Raw genomic sequence first — 27,507 nt, 5'->3', positions numbered from 1 at the left:
TCCTCTGGCACTGGAAATCTCAGCATGGGAAGTGAAATGGGGGTGGAGGAGACCGTCTGATGGTGCTGATGCTTGTTGTCATGGTGGTGGTGATGGGGTTATGGCTGATGCTCTTGGAAAGGATGCAGCCTCAGGCACAGGCAGTGGCATTGCTCCCCTCTCCTTGCTGCTTCTCAAAGCCTCATCCCTGCTAGTTGTAGGAAAGAGGCTGCACCTCAGTTTGGGGAGGAGGGGGAGGGAACTTACACCTCTTCCTCTACCTCCTCTTCTGCCCCTCCTTTAAGGCTTGCCAGCTGCCTTTCCATCGTGCTTCACGGTGTGCTTCATAGTGTCTTGTTTTTATACAAATATATCAATGCATCTGTGCTCCTATATACATTCTATAAGGTGTTTAGTATATGCTGCAAGGTATAAATGTATCTGCGCTCCTATATAAATTCTACAAGGTGTGTAGTTTATGCTGCAAGGTATAAATGCACAGAAATAAATTATAAATGTATCTCCCTTCCTATAAAATTTTTATAGTGTAATATCCAATATAATTATAAAATTGAAAATAATATATCAATGAATATAGTAATAAAATAAAGGTATTGTGGAATTCCACTTGCTAGGCTAGGCTAGCAAATAGGAAATAATTGAAATCAATGGTAGTAGTAGCCTTCATTGTCTAATGGTCCTGAGCTGCTGGAAGACACAGCTCAGTAACTGTCAGACCCCAAAGCAGAAAGCAGGCCAGTTCAAACAATGCTGCCTTTTATGCTCTTTTTCCATCCCTCCCTGAGAGCACTGGGATTGGAAGGGAAGGATCACAGTCACTGGCCAATTATACAGTCAATATCAGAGCATTCCTTCCCCCTTCTTTCCCTTCCCTCTCTTTACTTTCTGTTTCCCTGCCAGCAAGCCTAGCTTGAGCTTTGAAACTTGAAATGTTTCAAAACTTCTGAAAAGTTTCAACTGCCCTCATTTCATTTCAGGGCTGTTCTGAAGCCCTTCATTTTGTTTTGATTTTGCTGTTTTGAGCTCAAAATGAGTTGAAACAACATCAAAACAAAACAGCTAGTAAAATTTCTCACAGCCCTAGTTCACATATCTCTTACTAACATCAATCTTTACTCTTCCCTTATGCAGCTAAAGAAATTGCTAGTGTAAAAATGAATAACATTTCTAATATTTTACCATGGCAAATGAAGGAACTCAGCAGTTCATAGGAGGCACTGAGTATTTGTTAAGTCAATGCTTGCTCTTATTCACATAAAACTCCTAGCAAGACAAATTCTTGGATCTCCCGAGGACATGTATCCGTGATTGTATTTCATGGGACCTGAAAGTACTCAGCCCCTTCCAGCCTCTGGCTATACCTGATTTCATTGGGAGTTTTGCTTGAGTAAGAAATGGAAACCAAATCCTATGAGCTCCTAAGTGTATCTTGTAAGGTAGTGAGCTTCTAAATCAGGGGTCAGCAACATTTTTGGACAAAGTGCCAAAAACACCTGCAACCTTGACTTGTAAGATGTTGGTGTGCTAGGAGTGAACAGTAGAAGATCCAGGAGGAGCCCAATTCTTGTTGTGGCAGTGCAACACCAACCCCTTCTCCACCATCCACCCCGAAGTGCACATGCGCCCACTGACAGCAATGAGCTAGGCCAGGGCTCCACAGACCTCAGGGCAGCCATTTGCAGCCTACTGGCTACCTGCCACAGCTGGCCCAGGCTCTGGGCAGGCCCCTGATGCCTGCTATGAAGTCTGGGCTGCTTGCAGCAAGTGGCAGGGTAGCTGCAAGCAGCTGCACTGGGGTCCATAGAACCCCAGCCTGGCTTGTTGCCGGTGGCAGGAGCATGAGTGCCTAAAGGCAGATGATAGGGAAGATGCCAAGGTTGCACTGCCAAGGATCAGGCCCCTCATGGTTCCCCTGCTATCCTCCCCAAGGCATGCATGCCAAGTAAACTGCCTTCACATACCATGCTCTGGCACATGTGCCAGGGGTTGCCTACCCATGATCTATATCATCCTCTGCATTTCACAGGAATATATCACAAGTATGAACTTCAGGATCAGGCCTCTAGAAAGTGCTACTCATTTTTTTTCCTAAGATTCATTTATTCATAAATAAAAGGAGTTAACAGGCTCTGGATATCTGATGCTGTATTGATTTCCACATTGGCAATTCTGGGCCAATAAAGCTAAAGAGCTGTGGTCTCCAGCAGGCAGAGGGTGAGGAAGGTGTTGGAGGGATGGTGCTAATGGGAAATATGTGAATAGAAATAATTTTGACTTGTCATATTAGCAAACCAAACACATGGTGTTGGCTGTATCAACATACCATGTCTAATAACTAATCCAATCCAGACACTATGGCACACCATTGTAAGACTGCTGCACTTTCTAAGACACACAAAACACAATCTTTGCCCTAAGGTATGTACACTTTAATTTTAGATGTGATGAAGTGAGTGAAAGTAACATACCATGAAGGTGGAGAAGTGGGGACAAGAATTATGGACCTTAGATTATGTGCAACGATATGCATATCTTAATGGTATCACTATATATTTTAATATAATTATCTACTTTCTGGGCCATCTCTCCAAATATTTCCCTTTGTCTTTGACTGACATAGCTTTATGTGCAGACACACCTGGAAAAAAGTTCTGTGCTGTACATGCTCAGAGAGGCAAGCCATTTGTCTTCCGTCTCATTTTTTGATGTCCAGTTCTCTTCTTTTAAAATTAGGATGGATGGATTTATACAAAAACTCCAGCATCAGCTGCTTCTGTCATTCTTATTACTATCCATTTTAGTTTAATTTCCTAGAGGTGTCCAAATCTATGTTCTAGACAGAGTAGAAAAACATAAGAAAATTGCTGCTGCACTTAAGCTGCAGGAAGTCATAGCAATCTAACAAAATAACAGCCAAAATATTCTGAATTCACTAACTGAAGACTACGAGACACCAGGAATATTTTCATCTCTTTCACGTGTCTGCCTCTGTTAAATCATTGCAATCTTTTGTCCTCAAAGAATTATTCTTTTTTCTCTTGTATGTAACAACAGTGTAAAGTACAATATTTCCCTTGCCTATTACTAACAATTACTTATCCCTCCCCCCTTGTTACTTGTAATAGACTACTTGTAATAGAATATCATGATATTATCCTTTCTGATGAATTATATGATATGATATATTTATCACCTTTCTTCCCTCTTCTCCACCATTTTACTTCTTGTTCATCACACAGAGTAACTAGCCCAGCAGTAAAGTGTCACCATCTACACATGCACCCATATTAGGGTGCAGTAAATTAAGTAACTCTACCATAGAGTAGTGCTGTCCAAGACAACTACTATTCTAGGGCAGAGCAGTTTATGCTGCCATAATACACGTGTAGATGGTGACCAGGGCTGCCTGGGGCATGAGGGTGCTACAGTGTCTGCTACTGTCTGCCAGCTAGCCCTGCACTGTAGCACCCTTGTGCCCCAACCAGCTCCTCTGCCACCCAATGCCACCACCCAGAGCCTGGGGATTGTTGCCCTGTGGAGTCAGGCCAACTCTCAGGATCTCAATATTGCGTTGTTAGACAGGAGGGTGTGGCATAATTGCACATATACAAACACACAAATCAGTTAGGTGCATACATGCACACTACCAGCTCAGGCACATACATATGCATACCTATCACCAATTCAAGCACATATACATACACACTCACACTAGCAACTCAGATACATACACATTCAAAATAACTATCTTAGGTTCATGCACACTTATCACTAGTTTAGAGCCCATACACGCTACACACACCAAATTTAGATTAAATCAGTTACCAGTTACCAACACCTGCACATCCAATATACATACATGGATTACTAATTCATATACCACACACAATGATATCTATATATGTATATATGGGTGTATTCACCAATTCACATGCATAACACCCACCTACACACACACACACAGGTGAGTTCCTAACTTGGATGGTATAATGTGTATGTGTGCGCTTGGGGTACCTGGGATACTTGGGGGAAGGTTCAGGTGAGAAAGAGAGAGTTAAAGTGTAGGGAGTGAAAGTTGCTAGAACCGGGATTAGAACCAGTAGACTAGAGGGGCCTGAACTAAAAGAACTTAGGCTTGGGGGTAAGTTTAGGTCAATTGATTAAAAGACAATGCCCAAAGCCTACAGAACAGGGGAGCTATGCTGGCACAGAGGCTGGGACTGGAGCCAGAGCTACAGGGGAGCTGAAAAGGTAGGTGGTGAGAGGGAAAAATGGGACTAAGGGAAAGTATGGGTGTTAAAGACGGGCTCTGGATGTGGGGAGCCAGAGGATGGCTTCGGGGCAGCTAGAGAAGTTGCAGGGAGTGGCAGTAGCTGCTGGAGAAAACACTCCAGCTGCTGGAGAAAACTGCAGGGCAGCCACGAGGAGCTGGGAAGCTGTGGGGAGAGGATGACTACAGAAGGTGCAGGGGAAGCCTGAAAACAGAGAGATGGCCAGCAGAAAAAAAAAAAATCACAGGAAAAGCAGCAGGAGAGGCTGAAAGGTGGCAGGGGCAGTGGGAAAGCAGAGAAAGGCAGCAGAAAGTCAAAGGGAAAAGGCAGTAGGAACTGAGAGGAGATCAAGAAGCTAGTGGAGGGGGTGGGGGCTGGAGCTGAAAGACAGAGAGAGAAAGAGAGAGGCTGGAATTTGAGATAAGGAAGGGACTGGGATTCAGTAAAACATGACACAACTCGGGGTTGCAAATGACAGTGGTTTTATTGAACAGGGGAGATTGTGACACAATGTCTTATTGGTTCCCTTGCACCCACACACACACACACACACACACAATGGCAGCAGGAGGAGAGAGAGACAGACACAGAGAGAGAGTCCAAATTGTAGGAGGAGGTGTGCAGGTAATTTTTACCTATCCAGGCTGGAAAGGGGTCCTTGTCCAGTAGGTGTTGTCCCGGGGTGTGGGGGGAGGGTCGCCAGCAGGGCCTTTGGGTGGATAGGTGGTGTGGCATGGTGCTGGTCCAGATGGAGAGGGTGTTCCACTGGGTCTGTCTTCACTGTCCCTTTTTATAGGGGCAGACCTTATGTGACCCTAGTGACAGGAGGCATGCCCAGGCAAGGGTCAGCCCCTGGTGTAATGAGCATGTGTGCTCCATGCAGGGATGTTTTGGGTGTCTATAATGGTAAGAGTTGCAGGTTCTGCAGGGTCTTTTTTCTTTCAAATGCTGGGTTCTTGCCTCTGTTCCTGGGTGAGGTCTGTGGTTCCTGGATGAATCAATGCGAGGTGATGGCCCAGTCATTACAGGTAATTCAGTAGAGGTCTGCTACCATTGTTTCTCATTCATCTGGGAACCAGTTTACGTGGGAGGGGTGCATGACTCATACAGTTGCAACATGGGATGCTGAGGCAGAGGACACAAGATGGAGGCTTGACATGACTTTGGTTCACTTACAAACACAGGCCTAAACCATACAATATCCATATGAAACAATACAAAACAATATGAAAATGATAATATAATATACAACAGTAATAATCAATACAGACCTAATAATAATACAATATACAGCAGTGGATATCCAAAACCAAAAACTTGCTACCAAAATGAAAATGTTTAAAGCTTAAGTCTCAGCTCACTTATCTATAGGGAACAGAGATGGAGAGAAAAAGTCAGAAATGGGTGGGAAAGGGGAAGGGAATGCATTTTAAAAAAAAACTACAGGATGACACCCCAGGCACTTTGACCCCACCAGCCTGAGGCTGCTCCACCCTGGTTCAACATGCTGCAGTCCCAGGCTCACAAGTAAATGTTGCATCCAGGAGAAATTAACCTCCCAAATCAGTATGAGATGCTGCAAGAGGCACGCTGCAAATGAAGAACTGTACCCCATGCGGCATATCGGCAGTATGGGCTCAAAATTTGATAACTGGAAATCCAGGTATTAACACCCCCCCCCCCCAAAAAAAAACAACAAAACCATGGCGGGGGGGAAGCAGGGAAGGAGGAAAAAAGCACAGGGGGAAAAGCAGATAACCCAGAAGCTGGTCCTCTGGAGAGATGCTCTGGTTTCTGGTGAAAGTGTCTCTATGTGCTTTTGCTGCCCTACCATGCAAGGCATATACCCTTAGTATGCTGGGGTAAGCAGAAGTAGGGCAAGGATCTGGCATAACTGGGACCTGGGTGCTGTTGTGGGTAAGTAGGGATAGCAGGGGAGAGGCCTGTGGGTGTGAGGGGGACACTGTGCATGTATGGGGGCACTGTGGGGGGTTCTGGTCAGGGAAGTGGGTACCCTCAGGGTCCACAGTGCCCTTCCACCCCCCCAGCAGCCGTGAGCAGTGGCCACAGGGTACTCACGGCCTGCTGCTATCATAGCCCCCTTCCCATGGTGTGGCATGGCACCAGCTGCTTCAGAGCCAGCGCCACCTGTGCCACTTGTTGCAGGTGCAGCCTGGCTTGGCTCAGCATGATATGGGACCATGCACCTTTCTGCAGCTGCAGGCCACTTAGGCTGTCACTCAGGGGCCAGCGCTGCTCATAGGGCCTGCGTGTTGTGCTGGGCCAGATCTTGCCTCCACAGGCCCCATGCACATGTGGTTCCTGCAAAGCTGCAGAAAGGGGCACAGCCCTGTGCCATGCTGCACTGAGCTGGGCCGCCCAGCACAGGTGGGGCTGGCTCTGAGGCAGCCAAGCCCATGCCGTACCATGGAGGGGGAGCTTCAACAGCTGTGGGCCCTGAGCACCTGATGGCTGCTGCCGGGGTGAGCTGTGGGCCCTGTATGTGGGAGCTATGACCCTGCAGGGGGAATCTGTGGACCCTGAGGGTGGGGGAGCTGTGGCCCTGTGGGGAGGCAGTTCATGTCCTGTGAGTGGGGGGCTGCACCCTTTGGGTGCACCCTCCTGGACAGCTCCCTGCACATAGTCCCCCCACACCCACAGTTCCACCATCCCTCCACACCCACCCACCCACCCCCCATGCAAACTCCACATCTCCCCATCACACACCCATCATGGGTGTGGGCAGTGGGGTCCCGCAGGGTTCGGTCCTTGGACCAATACTCTTTAATGTCTTCATCAGTGACTTGGACGAGGGAGTCAAATGTATTCTGTCCAAGTTTGCAGATGACACAAAGCTATGGGGAGTTGTAGACACGCCGGAGGGCAGGGAACAGCTGCAAGCAGATCTGGACAGGTTGGACAAGTGGGCAGAAAACAACAGAATGTACTTCAACAAGGAGAAATGCAAAGTGCTGCACCTAGGGAGGAAAAATGTCCAGCACACCTACAGCCTAGGGAATGACCTGCTGGGTGGCACGGAAGCGGAAAGGGATCTTGGAGTCCTAGTGGACCCCAAGATGAACATGAGCCGGCAGTGTGACGAAGCCATCAAAAAAGCCAATGGCACTTTATCGTGCATCAGCAGATGCATGACAAATAGGTCCAAGGAGGTGATACTTCCCCTCTATCGGGCTCTGGTCAGACCGCAGTTGGAGTACTGTGTGCAATTCTGGGCGCCGCAACTCAAGAGGGATGCGGATAATCTGGAGAGTGTCCAGAGAAGGGCCACTCGTATGGTTAAGGGCCTGCAGACCAAGCCCTACGAGGAGAGACTAGAGAAACTGGACCTTTTCAGCCTCTGCAAGAGAAGGTTGAGAGGCGACCTTGTGGCCGCCTATAAGTTCATCACGGGGGCACAGAAGGGAATTGGTGAGTATTTATTCACCAAGGCGCCCCCGGGGGTTACAAGAAACAATGGCCACAAGCTAGCAGAGAGCAGATTTAGACTGGACATTATGAAGAGCTTCTTCACAGTTAGAGTGGCCAGGGTCTGGAATGGGCTCCCAAGGGAGGTGGTGCTCTCCCCTACCCTGGGGGTCTTCAAGAGGAGGTTAGATGAGTATCTAGCTGGGGTCATCTAGACCCAGCATTCTTTCCTGCTTATGCAGGGGGTCGGACTCGATGATCTATTGAGGTCCCTTCCGACCCTAACATCTATGAATCATGCCCATCTGCCAGACAAAATGAGATCTGCTGGCAGGAGCTGTGGCTACAGGGGCCGCTGTGCCCACAACCTAGTTAGTAAAGGGGTCAGGGGAAGTTGTAATTGTTCTGTGATAAGAAAACCAAATGCAAACATCAAAACATATAGATATTTAAAATTTATTTTATTATGATGATAGAGTGGTAGACTTCTAAATTGCTTTAAAATTGTAAATATATCAATAAAACATTGCCCAATTGATCTCTCTCTCTAGCCTAATACTACTGCACAGTAGTGCCATGTCACAGTTTTTGCATTGCAACTGAGTACATAACCCCAGATTCAAAGTAAGTGAATACATGAATTGGAGTGAATTTTCACATTGGACATATAAAGCAAATCTGTTAACAAGTATAATATAGGCTATAATTAACTTTACTACATATGATGTTATATGTTTACTTACAAAATAGAGACATGCACATCAAGAAAGGAAGAATGCCTTTGGATTCATGTCATTACCCAGTTAAAAGAGAGGTGAATTCTACTGCTAGTAGAGCTACAGCCAGCATCCACATCATGTGTGTGAGCACAAAAAAATGTCAGCAAGATTTAGAATAGATGCGCTGGTATTAGGAAAAATGGTATAAGCCCCAATTTAAAGGCCCAATGAAGCCTATTTAGAGTGTTTTTGATCAGGTCTACACTGATCAATGTAGAATGCTCTCACAGAAATGCAAACCTACATAAAGATTCTTTGTGTGAGGATTTGATACAAAATGGGATCAATTTTGCCAATTTTCTTTAAACATTTTACACCCCATTGTGAAAAGCATAGGCCAAAACAGTCTTTGTATTAAAAGTATCTGTTTGTGGTTTCACATGGCTTGGTGCAACTCTTGATAACTTGAGTTAATCTGAACTCAAATTTCAAAGTGAAATTTAGGGCATTGAATCTCACCAGAGCAAAACCCAAGAAAAGTTTTTAACTTCTGCCTGAATGTCGTATGTATTTAATGATTGTCTGTCTTTGTTTCTTATCCATTACATTTTTAAGTGTTTACATTTCTAGAGAACTTGTATAATGTAAAAGCTTTACAAGAGACATAAGAATATGGTCCAATGATAGGAACAGATTATAACTCCTTTTACTGGGCTTCTAGTTGAAACTCTTAAAAAAAAAAAAAAAAACAAACATATTAGAAACATTTTGCCAGCTGAAAATATATTACCTTTCTTCAAAATAGGACATATTATGATACCTGGTAGACTCTTCCACCTCAAAGAAACATTTTAGAGTCCACTGTAAATAAGATTTGGCAATCAAAGGCTGAGAAAACTAGAGGATAACAATTTCTCCAAAGTGTTATTAGCATTTTTAAGGATAACTCCCCTCTGCCCCAGAAGTATGAAGTCTCTGAAGTAGGATTTTTCAGCTACTGTCAGTGGTAGATATGCTTTATATGTACTTGGATTGAAATGGACATTTTCAGCTTAAAATTACAAATGGGGATTTTTCCTCTAAACATGAAAGCTAGGGACAGACTTTAAATGTAAACCGGTTTAAACTTGTAACAGAACTTCAGTGCACATAAATCAGTTTCCAAATGGCTGAAACTGTTTTCAGATAGACGTGGATGAATCAGACTAAACTGATTTAGGTGAAACCAGTCTATCAAAATTCTGTCCCAGATCCCCACCCTACTCAAGTTAACTCATAGTCCCCCAGCATCCCAAGATGCTTTGAACTTCTATGGAAACCCATCCTCATATGGTGGGCAGGCTAACTTTGTCTCACATGATGTCAAGCAGGGATGCTCCTCCCCACTGCTGCCCCAGGGATGCCACAGACCTGAGGCATCAATGCCTTTGTTCTGCAGCCCTGGTCCTGCCGGTGCCTGTCAGCCCAGTGGGGTTGGGAGGGAGAGGCAGGAGAACAAAGCCCCCTTACTTAACCCCAGAACCTGCTCCCTAGTGTGTGGGGGTTCCCCTCCATAGACCCACACAAGTCACTGACATACGGGGGGGGGGAGAAGCAGTCCCTCCAGCCTGGTGCCGGCCCAGGTCTCCATGCATGAGTGGGGGTTCCCCCGAGCCCTGCTGCCAATGCAGAGGGAGAATTTCCCCCTTGCACCCCTCCGCACAGTCTGGTGCTGGCTTAGCCCCACCCCTGTAGGTGCGTGGGGAGCAATCCCTCCAGCCCAGGGCTGAGCTGGCACTGGACTGCACAGGGGAGTGGGAGGGTGGAATTCCCCTTTACACCAGTGGCAGGACTTGGAGGACATCACCTGGCATAGTAGATCCCCTGCTGAGCTGCGGAGATCCCCCATTGTGGGCTGATGCCAGGTACCACCTTGGGCCCAGACCGGATGGACTATTCCCCACCCCACACCTGTAAGTGAGGGGCTAAGCTGGCACCCAACCAGGCTGAAGGGTGGGTGGGGGAAATTCCCCCTCTGCACCAGTGGACCCAAGAGAATCACTGATCTAGACCATGAGAGAAATTGATTTAAAATTTCAACTATATTCTATCTTAATTCTATACAGACTGAAACCCATCAAAATCAATGACCAAATATCTATCCTGCAGAAGTAAAAAGCTTGTTTAGTAGACAGTTGAACTGAAATATAAGTGTAGTAAACTGAACCATGCCTAAGCTAGTGGTCTAAAATATCACTTTGGTTAAATACAGGCAGTCAAAAAGCCTGAGGCTGAACTGACTCAATCTTTGTGGGTTTCTCCAAGCTGCACAGATTGGCCAATAACAAAATAAACTGACATTCACTTTTGAATCTGGAAAGGGACTGAGCCAGAGCAGGCTTAGGCCATTCCCCTGCTCCCATTACCTGATCCCTCTGCAAGGACATATGCACTGTAACAAACAAGTTTTTGAAATGGAGGGGTTGCTCAATTCACTGAAGTTATTGTGGATGCCTTGAGTCAAATGAAGAGGGCCTTGAGTCTAAGATGATTAAGAACCACTCCTTAAATCGACTTTAAAACAGAGTTTTAAAAAAGCACTCTATTACAAAAGAAAGGAAATGCTTAAATGAAGTCTTCTGAACCTAAAATATTTTCAACCTCAGTCAACCTGAAAAAAATTCTTTCCCCTAGGAAAAGCCTGTAAATCAGCAAATGTTACAGGGTATGAAGCTGTCATTCAACCCAGACTTTGCCAAATAAATGCTGGAAGAGAAATCCAAAGCCAGTTAGAACACCCTGATACTTTTCTCCTGGTTACAGCAGGACAGTGATATTCAGGGCACATTTCCTAAGTTTTCCAGCTGATCACCTGCAGCTCTTCACAAGAAATATTATCAAATAAGGTTTTTAAAAATGGCATACATTTGATAAGTCCTTCTTGCAACCATGAATAATACAACACACATGTTATCTATCTCTATCAATCACGGTCTAAGTACTGTGTTGTTTTTCCTTTTGACCTATACTGTATTTACCATAGATCAGCTAGCAGTTTCTATGCTATTGTATCTCTAGTTAACACCGATTGATCATATAGCTCCTAAGCTAGTTAGGACTGAGCGTTAGTGTACCAGGGTATTTTAATGTCCCTCTGAAGATCACAACTTCTATTCTATCATTTAGGCTGACAGGGTCCAAATCCTCCAAACTTCAGGATTTCTAAGGCAAATTAGAACCCGGAATTTTCACTTCAGTGTTGTCAATAGAGTGTAGGTGATATGTGCTCATAATAGAGACTATTCAGAAGCTGCAAAATGGAGTAATGTCAGTAGGCTGGTCCACATATAGGAGGTTACAGTAGTCTAACCTAAAGGTGACCACATGATGCATGTCAGATATCAGTGTCAATATAATCAACGTTTATGCAGAGTACAGAAGGTACAAATAATTCCTCCAAGGATGCAGCATACCATATTTTCCTCACATACACAACATGCCTTTTTTCCCCAAAATCAGTTTCTACCTGGTACCAGGCAAAAGCAAAAGTTGAATCTACAGGTGACTCATAGGGAGTAAAACAACAAGCAGGCTAGACTCCCCAGCTGCTGCTACTCAGTTACATTCTACCAGGAAAGATCTTTTTTCTTCCTTCTGCTTTTCAAAAACAGAGTGCATATTTTTTCCCGGTTAGTGTTGTATGTGAGAAAATACTTTAATTATTGGATATAAATGGTAAGTGTTTAGACTTCTTGCAGACTTGAAAAAACAAAAAACATAAAATACCACACTTTACCAGAACAAGCAGTATGTTAGTTCAACCCAGCTCTGCAGCATCTATATAGATTGAGCGCTTCAGCAGAGCTTTTTGGAACTTTTATCTAATAGCCGATTCAAAAACACCCAAAGTCCCACTAAAACACCCAATCTATACAGAGGCTGCCATAGGTGGAGGAATAAAACATTTGGGGTGGGGTGGGGGGCCTAAGTGCATACACACATGTGCACATGCCTATGCCCCCCCCCCCAGCAGGTGAGCCTGTAGGGGGAGGAGAAAAGGCCTTGTGGGGAGGGAGTGGGGCAGGGCCTCGGGCAGGATGCTGCCCAGCTGGGGTGGGGCATGGCATGGGACGGAGCTGTGGCTCATCCAGGGGGCGGGGGGGAGGAGTGGCTCCCAATGCTGCACATGCTCTGGGAGGGCAAGTGGGTCACTTGCCCCCAGGTCTGCATGGGGCAGGGCAGGCTGCCATTGTGGGGTGAGGCCAGAGCTGCATTGGGCTCTTCCTGGCAGGTGGCAACAGTGCTGGGAGGAAGGGTCAGGGGGGCTACAGCGAATTTTGGGGTGGCTGCAGCCCCCCCAACATAGTCCCTTTCCAGTGCCGCCACCACCCATCCCAAGTGCAGCCCAGCCAGACTCCCCCTCACTGGAAAGAGCCTGGTGCCACCCCAGCTCCAGCCCAGTGGCAGCCTGCCCTGCCCCACACAGATCTAGAGGCATGCGCCCCCATACCTTCCGGGATGCACATTGCAGCAGGAGCCAAGCCCCCTGGACAAGCTGCTTACGGCTCAGTCCCATACCCTGCCGGCTGTGCAGCGCCTGCCTGTCCACCATCCCAGCCCCAGCCCCACTCCCTCCCTCACCACTGCCTGTGCACCCCTGCTGCAGCCACTGGAAGCCCACGGCCAGGCTGCCTTGTGGCTCTACTGCTGCCCCACATTTGGGGGGGGAAGCTAAGCCCCATTAGCCCCCACTTCCGCTGCCTATGGATTATACTGCAGAGCTGGGTCAAACTAATGCACTGCCTCTTCTGAATGTGCGCTAGCCTCAGCATGGAAGTGCACTGAGTTTAAAGTAAAGCACAGTTTGTTTTTCTTCATGTCTGCAAGCATGAGCAACTGGTGCCTCCTGAGTCTGGGGAGGTACCTGCAGAAGCCACTGCCAGTGGCTGGGAGGGCACCTGCAAAGGCAGAGATGGCAGCAGGGGCAGAGCTGGTGAGCATCTGCAGACTCCACCACCGGCACTGGGGGCGGAGCTGGTGAGCGTCCACAGACACCACTGGCGGTGTTGTTGGCAGGGACAGCCCTGTCAGGTGGGGCACACTGAGCACCCACAGACACCGCCAGCTATGTCGATGGTGGGGACAGCCCTGTTGGGTGGGGCGTGTCGAACACCCACAGGTGCTGCCGGTGATGTTGACAGCAGGGATGGCTCCGTCAGGGGGTCACATGCCCACCCTACCAGTCACCTATGTCTGCAAGCAGCCTTAGAGACTGGAGATGCTGATATACCTCCCACCATTTCCTTTGGTTGTTCTCTATAGCCAGTAACTATAATTACCATCTTTATATTGGGCTTCACTAGCTAACTCTATTAGTTAGAGGCTGACAAAGTTGCTTCTCCACTGCAAAAAGGTATGAGATGAACATATGCTGTGAATTGTCATCTGTTTGAAAACATCACGATCTTAAATTAAGCCAAATCAAAATCCTGAATCAACTGTAAACAAACCTTGTCTTAAACTAAAGTAAAACTTCAGAAACAAATATCAAAAAAACCTTGAGTGACTATTCAGTGCCCGTATCCAGAGTCCTGACTTGCAAACTTAGCTCTTATTGCAATAAGATATCATTTATTGTGCCACAGGAACTATAACCATAAATCACAAGATCCTCTGAGCTCCTATTACTGAGATACCTGAAACTATCTGAAACTCAGTTCTGTGCATCTTATTCAAAAGTGAAACTTAGTATTAAATGGTTTGGAATAAGAGTGAATGTTTATATATTAAAAATGTATTGTAAACTTTTATCTTTAAAATCTCAGCTCCTAAAACTCTCAGCATGTTAAAAGATTGGGGTTGTAAAATTATATGGTACAAGCCAGTAATCTATAATGTGAACTTGTCAGCTTTGATATTTAGAAAAAAAAAAAAAAACTTTAATAACTGAAAGTTTTAAGTTTAGAAAGGACAGGAATGTGTGTAGTAGTAGTAGCAGCAGCAGCTACTTTTCATAAGAGCTGTTACTGCATATATTGGATCTGTACTTCAGAGCACATTATAGATCCATATACTACAAATGTGTCTGAGCATTAAAATGAATTAGTATTATATTTTGTTCTACTACAGGACTACTGGAGCAGTTGTAGGATATGTACTCTACATACATACATACATACATACTCGGAATCATACACAGATACAGCTAACTTTGCATTTGTAATATCCATACTATATCATGGGTAAAGAATCTGAGGTTTTCCACGAAGAGTTATACAAGACTAAGCCCGGCCCAAATTCATTGAGATGAATGGAAGCCCTTTCATTACCTGTATGGGTCCCCTGAGGAAGTGAAGAACTTGCAAGCAGCATGGGAAACTACAGACCAGTGAGTCTAACTTCTGTTCCTGGAACAGAACAAACAACAACAACAACAACAACGTTCAGCATATGGGTGAATGTGACTTACTGGGTGGGAATCAATATTGCTTTGTCAAAGGGAAATCACGCCTCACTAGAATTCTTTGAGCATGTTAGTCAGCATGATCTAGCTGACACCGTATATCTGGACTTCCAAAAATCCTTTGATAAGATCCCCCATCAAAGGCTCTTAATGAAGTTAGGTAGGTCATGGGATTACAAGATGTCCTTTTGTGAATTGAAAATAAGCTTAAATATAGAAAAAGAGTGAGAATAAAGGGACAGTTTTTAGGATGGAAAGAAGCAAACATCAGGGTCTGTATTGGGACTGGTGCTGTTTAACATATTCATAAATGACCTGGAAATGGGAGCAAGTAGTAGGGTTGTACAAAATGGCTGTTTTGTTTTGGTTTTGGATTTGGCCATTTCAGAGGACAGCGATTTGTTCTGGAGTTTTGGATCACTGTTCCATTTTGATTTGGCCAAATCTGTTTCAGAGTTTCAATGCTGTTTTGGTGATTTGGCCATAGGCTATAATGGGGAAATCACTAAAATGCCCATAAATTTTGTTACTTCATGTCTACTTTGGATGCAAATTGCAGGAATGGTAGCCCCTTCTCAGGGCATGAAGCCTGCCAGGTTTCAAGGAGAGAGGTGCAGGGGTTTCTGTGAAACTGCACCTCAAACTGTTCAAAGCAAAACTCATGACACTGTGTGTGTAGGCAGAGCAGGATGAAACCAGCAGGGATGGTAGCCGGTAACAAGGGGCCTCCTTGGTGCCAGTTAGATCTCCACCTGCCCACCTGTTTCTGGGCCAACCACCCATCCCTCTTTTTTCTGCCACACCTTGATGTAAAACTAATTCAGATGTTTCTCAGGCAGGAGGGTGACATTCATTCTGCAGCTCCATACCTCTTCTAACACTGTGGCCCATGCCCGACTCCCAGGTACCTCTCCACTTTTATCTGCTATATCACTCTCCCCCCACCTCCCAGCCTGTCCCTCACATTGGTTATAAGGTGCTTCCCACCTGCCTTTCACCATGGGGTTTGGTGTTCCTGGCATTTCTTGGGGGCTGCTGCACCACTGGCAGTCCCACCAGGCCTCCTGACTCTGGCACGGTGCAGTGTCAGGTCATGCCCAGGACCTGGGGCCTCCTTCTTCCTCAAAGCCCCAGCCCTACCTCCAAGTTCATCCTGGCACAGGAGCTCAGCACATGGCTGCTAGCACAGGGACCATACTGGACTGTAATGGATCCAGCCATGTCTTGACACCCTCCTTCAGCCACTTCACCAGTGCCAGCACCTCTGGTGACAGCAGTTTCCTCCAGCTGGTAACATCAATCCCCTGGAACTTCTCCATTTGGTTCTGAAGCTCCTTCACTATGGGGAAATCACCTGGCTAAGAAGGGCATCACCAGTGCAAAGGCTCTCAGTGGCCTAGAGGAATGGCTTGAGGACCACCAAGATCTGGGAGATGGTATCTCACTCTGTTTTGTTAAGGGGGCCGCTGATCCCAATCTCCCCAAGCAAAGCCATTTCATGGATGGCCTTCTGTTGCTCCACCAGCCTCTCGAGCATCAGGTATGTGGAGTTCCACCGAGTCTCTACATCCTGCATGATTTTGTGCTGTGGGATGTTCAGCTCTGTTTGTTTATCCCACAGCATCCTGTCCCCCTTCATGATCCAGTGAAAGTAACCTGCCACCTTCCTGCATTTTGAAATTAGCTTGCTGGTGCCGTCACTGGCAGCCCTGCCCCCCTCCAAGGCATCCCTGAAAACAAAGTGCAACTTGTGTGCCACACAGAGGATGCCAATAAAGTTGGCATCATGGACGACCTTGACCATATTGGCCCCATTGTCAGTGACCATGAACCCACAGGTGAGCTCATCCTGCCAAATGAGCCACCCCTGTACCATGAAGTTCATGGCTCCCATGATCTCCTTTGCTGTGTGGGACTCATCCACCACCTCCACTTGAAGGAGAGCCCAGTGATGGCCTGACTGATCACACCAGTGCCCTGTAAGGGAGAGGTAGATGTGATCTCCACCCCAGCTTCTCCTGATGCCTAATGCAGCTCCTCCCTCAAGTACTCCCTACATGTCACATACAGGGAGGGCACCACTGTCCTGCTGAAGGTGGTGTGTGCAGGCATGTGATATGATGGGGCTATGAGAACCATAAGCCACCTAAACCCTGGCCACTCAACTAAGGAGAAGGGCTGGCCATCCAAAGCAAGCATCTCCCAAATGCTCTGGGTGACCTCACTCACCTTGGGAATGCACTCCCCTTTCTCTCCACCTTTCCCCCACTGGTCCAGGGTAGCCTGCCTCTGCTTCTGGGGGACAGGGTCTTTGGAGTGAGAGGGGGACTACCCTTTGGGCATGCTGCCACTGGTGCCAGGCTTAGGAGGAGCAAGGGCAAGGGGGTGATGCCTCCTGACCTGGCTGGTCTTGCATTGGCAGTGGAGGCAGATAGCATACTTGGGATCATCTGCCACCCCAAAATGATCCCACACTACACTACCACCTCACTTCTGGGGTGTGGGTGTGGATCCTGCCTTATCCCCCTCCTCAGCAGGCAGAGGCACAATGACAGGGGAAGCTGAGCCACCTGCCCCCACAACCTCCTCAGTAGTGCCTTCCAGAGAAGACCTGGCTCTAGGAGAACTTTGAGGGGTGTGGAGCAGAAACTCAGATTCCCGCTCCTTCCCCAGAATGTTCCTGGCTATGGCACTGAGCTCCCATGGTTCCAGATCCAGCTGGAACTGGGAGGATCAGGGTTGGAAGTGAAATAGGGGTGAAGGAGTCTCATGCTGGTGCTTGTCATGCTGGTGGTGTGGGGGGGTTATTAATATTGCTGGTGTCACTGGAGGTGGGGCAGGTGCAGACACTGCTCCCACCAGCAGTAGAAGCCTTATGGCTGCTAGGAAAAAGGGTGCATCTAAGTTTCAGGCGGGGGGGGGGGGGGGGAAGACTTATAGCTCTTCCTCTGCCCCCTCTCACTTTTCTGCCAGAAGACCTGGCACCTGCCTTTCTAGCATGCTTCATAATGTTTGCTGTGCTGGAAAATGTGTGCATGTATAATATATCTTGTGTGCATGTAATATCTTCTCTGTGTAATATATCTTCTTTTATCTGTTTAATATATGTGTTTACTATATCTTCTGTCTGCTTACTATATTGTCTTCTCTCTTATTACTATATCTTCTATCTGTAATATATTGGAAAGGTGTATCCAATCCTTTCCAAGACTAGCAAGAGACTGACTAGGAAGCCAAGCCAGTCAATGAAGGCATCCAGTACCTTTCACATGCTGTTGCTTCCAGACGGACAGCTCACAAAAGGCAGAGAAAGGCTTAACACAGAGCCTTATATGCTGTTTCTCCAACACTCCCCAGAGCACTGGGATTGGAAGGGACCTCAGGGATAGATAACAGATACTGGCCAGCTACAGATGTCAGTATCAGAGCAGTCCTCTCCACCCCCTTCCTTCTCCCTCTTCTGAGTTCCTCTTTCCCTGCAAGCCCACCTCCAAAATATTCCAAAACGTTTCAAATGGTTTTTTTAGTTTAGGAGATGTTTTGGAGCTTTCCATTCCATTTTAGATTTGGTGTTTCAGGTGCTGAAATAGGCCAAAACACCTCTAAAATGAAACGGCTGCCAAAATTTTGCACAGCCCTAGTAAGCAGCAAGATGGCCAGATTTGCAAATGACACAAAACTCTTCAGTGGTAAAAACCAAGGTGGACTGTGAGGAACTACAGAAGGGTCTGGATCTATTGAGCAAATAAGCAACTAAATGGAAGATGAAATTCAATATAGATAAATATAAAGTGACACATGTAAGCAAAACATACCCAAACTATACCTACAATATAATAGACTCATTTGTTATGATGCAGGGAAGATACCTGGGAGTCATTATGGATAGTTTACTACAATCATCAGCTCAGTGCTCCTCAGACATAAAAAAAACAAAATATTAGGAAATGTTAAGAATGGAATTGTAAATGAAACAGAAAATATCATTATGCCCTCTTACTAATCAATGGTGTGTCCACATCTTGAATACTGTGCCTAGTACTGGTCCCCAGACCTCAAAAAAGATATAGAAGAACTAGAGAAGGTACAGAAGAGAGCAACAAGGATAACTATTGGTATGGAGGGGCTTTCATATGAGGAGAGACTAAGGATAGGTCAATTCAGTTGAGAAAAGAGACGATAAAGGATTCATTAATAGATTCATAGACATTAGGGCTGGAAGGGACCTTGAGAGATCATTGGGTCCAGCCCCCTGCCTAAGGGGCAGGAAGTCAGCTGGGGTCAGATCACTCTAGCAAAATAACCATCCAAGAATTTCTTAAGTTTATTATTTACTATCTCTAACAACACAAAAACTAGGGGTCACAAAATAAAACTAATAGGTAGTAAGTTTAAAACTAATAAAAGGAAGGGTTTTTGCACTCAACCTGTAATTAAAGTGTGGAATTCATTGCCACAAGATGTTGTGGAAGCTGACAGTTTAGTTCATAGTTTCCAACTATACTTTTTGCCAGGACGGGGGGGGGGGGGGGTGAAGCCTAAGATGATGCTCCCCCACGTGGCACCACCTGAACAGAACCAAGTGGAGCCCATGGGGAGAGTAGAGGCTTAGGGCTCCCTGTCCTGTTGCCCCTCCCCTGGGAGTCCAGCACTAGCCATGCCACCATGGTGAGGTACCCCCTCCCTGCCCAGCAGCAGCAGGGGTCACAACTCCATGGGGGGAGGGCAGCAAGGCAGGAAGCCCTGAGGCCACAGCAAGTAGCCAGCATCCACCCCACATGCCCCCCGCCCCATGTCCCCTCCCTGGGGGTGTACACAGTGGCAGGGAGTCACCCCCCTGGATGAGTCACCCATGGCTCTGTCCCACTCCCTGCACCAGTCCCATGTACTGCCCTCGCTGGGCAGTGCCCCCAGCCCCCAGCCCACTCCTTCTGTAACTGAGGGGGCCCTCAATCTGCCCTCCCCACATAAACTTACCTGCAGGCAGCTGGAGGAGCTTCTCTTCAGCACTGTTTGGGGCTGTATTCCTGGCCACATGCATCCCATTCATCTCAGTTCCTTGCAGGCTGGAACAGTTCCAGCCTGCAAGGGGAAACCTGATGTTTCCCATGCTTTTCTGTGGTGAATGGAAAACCTAGATCCCTGCATGATACTGGGAATCCAGGACAAGTGCTGTCCCAGGACTAGGACTCGAAGCTCCTATTTCAGGACTGTCCTACCCAATTAGGGATGGGTGGTCACCCTACTCTCTTCCTGAGGGGGCAAAGGGCCCACAGGCTCTCACATACCTAGTGCTTATGGTTTAAGCCAATTAAAAAAGGGGTTCAATGAATTCTTGGAGGAAAGGTACATCAGTAGCTATTAAGCATGAGAGTTATAGGCACAGCCTCTGAATCACAACTTCCTAGACCTTCAGTGCTAGAGGCTGCAAGTAAGGGAAGAACACTGGAAAAAAAACCCTGGTCATACCCTGTTCATCCCTTTCAGCATTCACTCTCTGCCACTATGTGAGCTAGATGGACATAGTGGGCACGTCCACACATGCAGGCATGTACACTTGCAGCAGCTCAAATAAGAGCAGCACAAGTTTGTGCCAGGGATTTTTGGCTCAGCACACATGCCTGAACATACACTTTGGTGTGGAGCAAGTTGTGCCACTTGGGACAAACTGAGGCTGCCCAGCTCCTCCCAGATCTGCAGCCAGGGGGAGCTGGAGGCTGGGGACAGCACCTGTCCTGGCCCCAGCAGTATAAAATGCTGCCATCACAAGCAGCTCAGGGCTACTTGCTCTCAGGAGCTTCTGAGGGGTGGGTGATGGGTGGCAGGTGGACTCACTCCCACCCACTCTACATGGGATCTGCTGGAACATGGGCTCACTGCTGTACTTGGGGGGCTTACCTGTCCCCCTTGTCTGTGCACATTTTGGGGCAGAGCACCAGTGGATGGCATCCAATGGCTTCTTGGATGCTTTTGAGGACTGGTGGGTGTGGCCTGGGAGGGCATGCTTGGTGTCCCCCTCTGGAGGACTTACTTTCACATTTTGACCCTTTGACCCCCCCACATCACTCCTATCCTGTTTTTGCTTTAGTTCTTTGCTCCCAAGGAGTTAGTGTTATTCATTCATTGGCCCCACACTGTAGGAGCCACTAGTTAGTTGGGTGAGCCTTGGGCCTATGGCATTTGGGTAACACAATAGACAGGAGTTTCTGAGGCCCAACCAGTTGACAAATGGGGACACTAGCCCCCTGTGCCAGGTGGCCTGCTGCAGCAGCCCTGACCTAAAGTGGACCCTGCACCCTCTACCCACTGCAGTAGAGTGGCAGCAGGGGTGCTGCCTGGCTGTGACCTGCTGCCACCTGTGACAGCATCAACCCCCATGATTACACACCTGCCAGACCTGGATAAGGACTGACCAGTAACTTGTGCAGGAGGCTTTCCTATGGTGCCTATGCCACAGCCCCTCTGAGCCAGCTGCCATTGGGCTGTGGCTACACAGTTGTCCTTTGTACAGCACTGTTGCCATGTGGGGCTCTGAGCAAACAGAAAATTGGAGGCCCCCCACATCCCTTTACAAACATGAATGTATCAAAAAGCATTAATAAATAGACCCATTAAATGTTTTTACCGTGCATTAATAAATAAAATCACAACTCCCAATGTTGAAATTAACTACTCTATTTTGCCACACACAGAACTGAATAAAACAACTGCCTTAGGAAAGTTACTCAGATGCATGGGATCACCATAAGTGTATATTAAACATGAAAAGAATGATGTTTTAGTTTAGTAGTCATGTAGACTCTTCTTTGACTATTTTTAATACACATTTTACATTGTACCTACACTACAGTAAACTACTATAAGAAAAATACAGGCCATACCAATAGCCTCAAGTATGAGTCTACAACTCATATTAGAAGGAGACCCAATTCGTAAAGAGATCTTCCCAGAACCACCCATCCTAGCCTTCAAACAAGCACCAAACCTCGCAAACTTCATCACCAGAAGCAAACTTCCTACAGCCCATGTATCCAAACCATGCCATGACAAGAAATGCAAAACCTGCCAACGTATCTCCACCGCCCCCACAATCACTACACTTCACAACAGAACCATCAACATTCCTGGCTCTTACAGCTGCACCTCCAGAAATGTAACGCATCTCATCCAATGTACCAAATGCCCTGATGGAAAATACGTAGGAGAGACCAACCAACAACTGTGCATCAGAATGAACACACACTGGAAATCTATTAAAGACAAGAATACCTCATTACCAGTGGGGACACATTTCTCACAAAAAAAAAACCTGTCTCTCTCTCCAATCTCTCAGTTCTAATCCTCAAAGGGAATTTACAAAACACTTTTTTTTTTTTTTTTTTAAACACACACAGACAAGCCTATGAACTTCAATTTATTAACTTCCTGGATACAAAAAGTCATGGACTAAATATAGTATGTCACAAATCCAATGTCTATAACCTTCCTGATATCTGACTCCCCAGATACCTCTCCACTATTTACCTGCTACATTCATCCCTCCTCTCCCTCCCCCATGCCCTGTTTCTCACCCACTGACTCCTCAATTTACATTTTCACTGGCTGGCTTTCTTGCATGCATACCAGCCTCTGGCCTCTTTACTATTTGTTCCATCCAGGAAGAGCACAGAACAACTCCAGATGCTTCCTCAGTCTGACAAGGGGTTTTTAAACCCAAAAGCTGGCTAAGAAAACGTTTTCCAGCGATTTAGTTGGTCTAATAAAAGATATCAGATTTGCCCAAAGAACCTTGTTGGCCTAAGGACATAGGCAGACACAGCTACAACCTAAACCCCCGTTTCTAAAGACTGGCCTTTTAATATCTGAGAGATTTCTGACCATCTTTCATATCTCTCACCATTTTTAATTTTTTTTTTTGACTGAGAGGATGTAGCTGTCCAAAAGCTTCCAAATAACACCTTTTTGCAACTATTTAGTTGGTCTAATAAAAGATATTGCATCTGCCTAAAGAGTCTAGCTACAGGTCAACATTCCCCTCCCTCCACCCCTATTTATTTCCCACCCATTGTCTTGTGGCATTTTCACTGACTGGCATTCTTGCATATTGGCTTCTGGGATAAGCCATCCTGAAAGATTAAACTGGCCAGGAGCCATGCTCTATTCCTTGTAACTTAGTGTCACAACCCAAGGGTGTGATTTTTGTTTGTGAGCGCTTCGGCACTGCTGAATTATTTCCCGCCACTCGTAGCTTTCTTTGCAGGGTGCATTTCTTAGTTGCAAAGAGAAAATGCATAGTGCAAAGGAGTTCCCGCCACCCGCATGCAAATTTGTGTCCCACTATTGGCCATTTCTAAATTATTCCTACGTGGCGGCTAGCGATTGGCTTGCTAGCCGTATAAGAGGCTTGAGTGGTTTCCGCCCAAGTTGGAGGACTCCACAACTATCAGGAGGAGGAGAACTTCACGTCTCGTGAAGATCTCTAAGCGCTGCGGAGCCTATTGGACCCAGCGTGCATCTCAAGAAGGCTATAGGGGTCTGATCAACCTCTCGCCTCTCCCCGTCGCCGCCTGATCCCTCGACATACCCTTCCCTGTGCGCAAGTTCCACGGAGCCTAGCAAACTTCGTGTGAGTGAATCCAGAGCTCTACCCGGGGTTCGAGTCCTGCAGTTTTTTTTCTTCCCATCGCCAAAACCCCATCATGACGTACTCCTGAGGTTTTTGTTCATCTCCCGTCGCCGAAATCCCATTGCGACGTACCCTCATGTTCTGCAGGTTCGAGTTTTTTGTTTTGTTTTGTAACCGCAACTCAAGAAAGTTTTCCTGCCTGCACTGCGACCATCTTCAGTGTAAGTAAAATAATCTTAAATCAACCACTAAGCATCCGTGCCTAAGTCTAGCGTGCCACCTGTCTTCCCCGACCCGGCATGTCCGGGCTGCTGGCCACAGCCCGCCGCATGAAAAAAGGGCCTCGGACTGCTCCCGGCCCGCACACTTAGTACATAGCAAATGCAGTCAGACTGGTAAAACCACCACCATGAGCCATCTTTTATTAGACCAACTAAAATAGTTAGAAAAATCTTTTTTGAAAACTTGTGTACAAATACCTTTGCTCAGGCAAAGAGCATCTGCAGGTGTTTTGTACTCTTCCTGGATGGTCCAGCAAGGTGGAGGGAGGGGAATGTTGACCTGTAGCTAGAGTCTTTGGGTATACCTTTTATTAGAGCCCCCTGTTACGTTGGTTTCTCGGGTCGATTTCCCTGTGGCCCACCCCCCTTTTTCTGGGCTAACCACCTGCCTCCTTGCCCACCATGCCTTGTTGTTAATTAATTAATTGATGTTGCTTAAGCAGGAGGCTGCCCATTTCTTGCCCTGATGCCAGGGGGCACTATCTGGGGCTCTGCTCCTCCCCTACACTGCAGCCCAAGCCTCACAGATGGCATCCAGATGTTATCAATATCACCAGCCCCACACTGGGCCCCTGAATCCTACTAGTTGAACCCCACTTAGATCCCTCCATTCAGGCAGCCTATTCTGCCTTCATTCCCAGCTGCATAGCTCCCTGAGCTGCTCCTCCTTATGCGTGTGGTCCCCCTGGGACCTTTGGCTCACTGGCGCTGGCCCACCTCCAAGCTAGTCAGAACCCCAGGCCCTCAGCTCTTGGGCATTCCTTGTGGTGGGCCCCTGACCCTTTGACCCTTCCAGTCCTGGCCCCAGCTTGGACCAGTTGGGGGATGTCAAGACAGGTTAAGAGTCTAGGGTCCAACTCTCTCTCCCTCTCTCTGGGGTCCACCTTTTAGACCCTACAAAGTGGGTAACCCACCCGGTTGTGGGGCTAGAGGTCAAGGCACCCTGACCTACCTTTCACAGAGGGTGGTAACTGGCCTGGCATTTCCTGGGGGCTTCTGTGTCACTCAGAGCCCCACCAGGCCACCCACTCCCAGCAGAGTGCAGTTTTAGGTCATGCCCAGGACCAAGAGCCTCCTGACCATCCCCTAGAACTCCTCCCATACCTCCAGATGATACCTGCAGCCAGGCAATGTTGTTGCCTGTCCTTCCAGCAGCAAAATGCCCTTTTATATGGGCAGCCCTGAATCCAAAATGGCTGCCCTAATCAGGCACCTGCTGGCTGCCAGTACTTAAAGTGGCAGGCAGAAACACTGCTCTGCCACAACCAACTAAATAGTTGAAAAAAGGTGTTATTTGCAAGGTTTTAAAAAAATTTAATACATAGCTCTAAAGTTAGGCTTTAAAAGCTTTGGGTATCTAGGTAAGTGGCATAAAGATTTTTCAGGTATGCTAAGGACCCCATTCATTTAGGAGCCTAGCATCAGATATAGAGCTTTTAAAATAACTTGTCCAACTGCTTGAACTAGTATTTTCTTGGGTCTCTCTGCACTGTTTGTTGCCTTTGCCCTCAGGGTCCTACATCCTGTCTGGCATGACAGGGAAGGGACGTAGGGCCCAGGCAAAGGCAGCACGCACAGACCTGAGCAAACAGCTGCATCCTGCCTCTGCCCCATGCACAAATCTGGGGGGCACATCCCCCCTATACCTCCCCTGGCTCCAGGTACATGCAGCAATAGGGAGCTGCCCCTCCCCCCTACCTCTGGTCCCCTGCAAAACCTGCCTGCCCACACTTCCACCCTGCTCCCTGACCCAGGCATGCATTGCCCTGGCTGGAGCTGGGTAGCACCATGGCCCCAGGCCCCAGCCCTCTCCCTCACTGTACGGCTTCAGTTTGTCCCACACCTTTATGCCCCATTTTCATTTCCACAAACATACCTCCATGAAGCAAGTGGGCTCTGGGCTGTGTAGCTCTGCTGGGATGCTCTGCTCCCTGTTATTGAGCAATGCCTGAGGGCTGTGGCCAGCCTGCATATGCATGCCACCCACACTGCCTGCCTCTCCATCCTGGGGCCCCCATTTCCTGAAGGACCCTGGGCTATTTCCCATCTGGTCTGGGCATTAATCCACCTATGTCAAGTGGTCAGGAGGTCATCCACCTCATTTGCCCTCCAGCTGGGTCCCCAGTGCCAGCCCTGAGCAGGTTCCTCTGCCTGGGTCCTGCCACTTGCCTTGCTAGCAAGAATCCTGGTGCTCCCCATTTAAAAATTGCAAATTCTCTGATAAAAAAAAATTAAAAATCCCAAATTCACTCTTTAAAATACCCAAAAATCCATGTTCTTCCATGATTAAAATGAAACATGACATATCTATATTATTTTATATATATATATATATATATATATATATATATATATTAATTACATGCTCCGTGATTAATTGAGTCTGCTCTGAAGCAGCAGATCTCCGGTTCTTCACAAGGTGAAAAAGTAGGTGTATAAATGCCCTTCATGACACTTAATGTATAGTAGACTAATTCTACTGCACATTAGTGCATTAGCCTGGTTTTTGCCATGACACACTAATGCACAGTGTGACAGGGGGCCTCCTGGGGCAAAACTGTGGCCCGCCCGCCTGTCACCGTGACAGCAGGCCTACTCAGGGCCGAGCTCTTCGTGGCCCGCCCACCTGTCTCTGGGCAACCGCCTGCTTATCTCCCCCGCCACGCCTTTGATGATAATTGATTCAGATATCAATGTCAATTAAGCGGGAGGCTGCCCATTGTAATGCCCCGATGCCAAGGGGCGCTCTGCGGCTCCGACCTCCCCTAATACCGCAGCCCAAGCCTTGCAGATGGCATCATGGTGTTACTATAATCATCGGCCCCATACTGGGCCCCAGAATTGTCCTAACAGGACCCCTCTCTGATCCTTCCTATCAGGCGGCCACCTGCCTTCATCCGGGCTACCTCGCCCCCGCGAAGCTATCTTCCCCTCTCGGGTGTGGTTCCCCCGGAACCTTTGGCCTCCTGGCCCTGGCCCACCTCAAAGCCAGTTGGGACCCCAGGACCCTGGCTCTTGGGCATCCCTCACGGTGGGCCCCTGGCCCTTTTGACCCTCACTCATCCTGGCCCCAGCATGGGCCAGTCGAGGGTACTATCCCCTTCAGGCTGGGTCTCTAGCCCCTCTCTCTCATCCTCAGGCCTCACCGTGCCACTACTCCCTTCCTCCTAGGAGCAACCGCAGCACCACGCCCTATACACAATGCACTCTCAGGGTCCACCCTCTCTGGGCCCCTCACAAACACTATCAGGGTTACCCACCCAGTGGTGGTGGGAGCTAGGGGTTAAGGCACCCCAACCCACCTTTCACCAGGGTGATAACTGGCCTGGCACTTCCTGGGGGCTTCCACACCACTGAGAGCCCCACCAGACCACCCACACCCAGCAGGGTGCAGTTTCAGGTCATGACCAGGACCAGGAGCCTCCTTACCATCCCCTTGCAGCTCCCCCTTTCCTCTGAGACATTCACAGCAGCCCTACAGCCAAGCAATGTTGCTACCTGACCTCCTGCAGCCCAACTGCCTGGTTTATATAGGCCTCAAAATGGCTGCCCTAATCAGGCACCTGGAGGCTGCCGGCTCCAGGCCCTTAAAGTGGCAGAGACACTGTGCTCTGCCACATGCAGTATAATTAGTTTACTGTGCATTAAGCATCTCATGTAGACACACCCAATGCCTGACCCAAGTAAATGGCAATTCTTAAGTTCTTTTATGTTCATTTGGCTTTAGATCAGGCCTATTAAG

General features: G+C 47.5%; 1 long non-coding RNA gene across 1 annotated transcript; it reads right to left on the bottom strand.

Annotated features, from left to right (window-relative positions):
• Positions 1-7,810: 7,810 nt before the first annotated feature.
• Positions 7,811-27,275, bottom strand: LOC132251267 (uncharacterized). The gene is made up of 3 exons (XR_009463222.1): positions 27,195-27,275; positions 14,725-14,802; positions 7,811-9,145 (listed from the first exon to the last, which is right to left on the bottom strand). It is a non-coding gene; the product is annotated as an uncharacterized LOC132251267 (long non-coding RNA).
• Between the last annotated feature and the right edge of the window lie 232 nt (positions 27,276-27,507).

This window comes from Alligator mississippiensis, chromosome 6 (genome assembly GCF_030867095.1).
Source record: "Alligator mississippiensis isolate rAllMis1 chromosome 6, rAllMis1, whole genome shotgun sequence".
NCBI lineage: Eukaryota > Metazoa > Chordata > Crocodylia > Alligatoridae > Alligator > Alligator mississippiensis.
Note: the sequence above shows the minus strand (reverse complement) of the source record. Positions and strands in the feature narration are given on the sequence as shown.